At 34.1% G+C, this 2,649-nt stretch overlaps 1 pseudogene; it reads left to right on the top strand.

Moving 5' to 3' along the window:
• Positions 1–240: 240 nt before the first annotated feature.
• On the top strand, positions 241–1,872 carry LOC130743251 (probable protein S-acyltransferase 7; annotated as a pseudogene).
• The last annotated feature ends 777 nt before the right edge of the window (positions 1,873–2,649 follow it).

The raw sequence follows: 2,649 nt of genomic DNA, 5'->3' as shown, positions 1-2,649 counted from the left end.
TGCTATAGATGGTTTGGAATCACAACTGTAATCCCTGTAGATGGAGGAATGCACTTTCTTCAACACAGTTCATCTTGTTGGAATGATAACCAGAGAAAAGGATTAGGGACTGTGTGGATAGCCATAAATTACTCATATACTTCTTCTCATAACTGATTTTGGCTTTAAATAGCTGTAGATGAATTTCCAATAGAGACCCTTGTGTCCATATTTTAAGTTTATTGAAGCATTGATTTTCAGATGAATAGTTGGTTAAACTTATGTTAGTCATCACTCATCACCACTTTTGCCAAATTGATGCAGGTTCTGGTCAACTTGGTCCTCGTTAGCACAACCGACCCAGGAATTATTCCTGGGAGCGATCAAGAATGTCCTGAAGAGGCTGGTACTAGCAATGGAACCAAAAGCAAAAAGGTAGTAGTCAATGGGGTGGAGATGAAATTGAAATACTGTCGAATTTGCAAGATTTTTCGGCCACCCAGAAGTTGCCACTGTGCGATCTGTGACAATTGCGTTGAGAGATACGCTCATCACTGCCCTTGGATTGGTCAATGCATTGGATTGGTATGGCTAATCACACGAGAGTAAATGCTCAATTTGTAAGCCTCGAGCAAGTTAACTGTTAACTTATAGAAGGCCCCATGATCTCTCATTGTGTTAAATGTTGATTACGTTAACCCAAGTTTTATCTGACGATAGAGATTAACTTTTGACCCTTATTTGACAAAATCAGAGACTGCGAGCGATGTTTCATCCTTCTAGTACTAACTTACTCGACGCTTACACTTTTAGACTAAATTCAGCATTCACTCTATCCATAAGTTACTACTACAACCATAACATGTCTAAGATAATTAATGCATTTTCCTTCTTGATTTGATACTTTTTTTATGATTGTTTATGCAGAGGAACCATCGATATTACACGGCACTTGTGATGTCCACCTTAATTTTCTATGTGTACATATTTGCATTCTCTTGCTGGAGGTTAAATCGAAGAATGTGGAAAGATGGGGATACATTTCTTGGATTGGTGAAGACCTGCCCGGAAACATTAGCATTGGCTGCATTGAGCTTGACTGCAATCGGGCTTTTAGGCCCCCTTGCTATCTATCATGTGTATTTGATAGCGGTCAATGAGGTCAGTTTGATTAGAAGTTCTTGCCAACTTTAAGAATATTAAACTACTTTAGCAAAAAATGCAAGAACTTAACAAAATAATACCAAATTAAAATCTAGACAAAATTCCATAGAGTTTTACTTTTACTCTTGGGCCATGTTAGTAGTTTTAGAAATCTTAACTTGGTCACAATTGAATATACAAGTAATAACATGTTTGGATTAATTTCTTTTTTCTCGTATCAATTTGGAAAACTGGAATAGAAGCTTCTCTTCAGAATTGATTCTAAATTTAGAGTCAATTGTAGCAGAATTTCCTAATAGGCACTAAATAATGGTAGAAAGGAAATAGTTGCTTAACTAGTTGTTGTTTTATGTTATTTTCTCATGTATTGCAGACTGCTTATGAGAATTTTCGACACCCTTATGTGGGTTCAAGGAGCCCTTATGATAGAGGAATTTTAAGCAATTTCAAAGAGGCATTTTTCGTGGCACTACCTCCTCCTAGAGTTGATTTTCGAGCTGAAGTTACATTGACATAAGGACAATAGCATGGGGTGAAATCTGAGTCACTCTTATCAAACAGGGAAATGATGAATTGATGATCATGAAGGTGTGTCACTGGACACTGATGGATTAAAAAATGTCACTCTGATTATTATGTGTTTGCACGTTGTTGCCGACAAGGAAAGAAAAAGTTGGATGGTTTTTTTTTTTGATAGGCAATTAAGAATATATTGAAATGAAGCACAAGGGGTACTTCAACCCAATACAAGAGGATAGAAAAAGAAAGGAACAGTGACTCTAAGTTGGATGGTGATTTCTTCTTCAACGAATGAAGCTTCTTTAAATTGGAAACTTTATAGATTAGTCAAGGAAAAGCTATTTATTGTTGTTTGTCTGTATATATATGTCGACCTCCTCAAATTAGATGTGAAAGAAAGTGATAATACAACGAACTGAACTGTTATATAATTTAGAGTTAAATATCTTCAAATAGCTTTCTAATTAATTTCTATCATCGACAGTGTAAATAAGTTTTACACCATCATTCAATCATATTCCTCCATTTTGTTAGCACATAATTAATAATATTTAAAATAGGAAATATAAAGTTGTGATTGAATGATTGTATAAAACTTTTTACATCGTCAGTACATAGAAATTAATCTTTTTTTTTAATGATAAGTTATTCACAATTTGTTTTAATTCAAATAAGAAAAAAAATTAGAGGTGTTAATTTCGCCAAGCTACCAAGCCTCTTATTATGACTGTAACTTTTTCAACCCACCAAATTCTCGAGCTTTTTAGTTCTGACCATTTACAACCCACTCAAGATGTGAGCTAGCACAAGGTCAGCCGACACCAAAATATTGTGAAGAAAAAAGTTGACAAAAAAATGTAATTACACTACATTATTTTGTTTTTATATTTTAAAATGTGATTTTAAAAATTAAATTGACAAAACAATAGTTCCCAAATTCTAGTTATTTTGCATGTAGTTTCATAGGTTAATTAGTTAAGTTTTTTT

Source organism: Lotus japonicus, chromosome 3 (assembly GCF_012489685.1).
Source record: "Lotus japonicus ecotype B-129 chromosome 3, LjGifu_v1.2".
In the NCBI taxonomy this organism is placed as follows: domain Eukaryota; kingdom Viridiplantae; phylum Streptophyta; class Magnoliopsida; order Fabales; family Fabaceae; genus Lotus; species Lotus japonicus.
The sequence above is the reverse complement of the archived record's forward strand: the minus strand, read 5'-3'. Positions and strand labels throughout refer to the sequence as shown.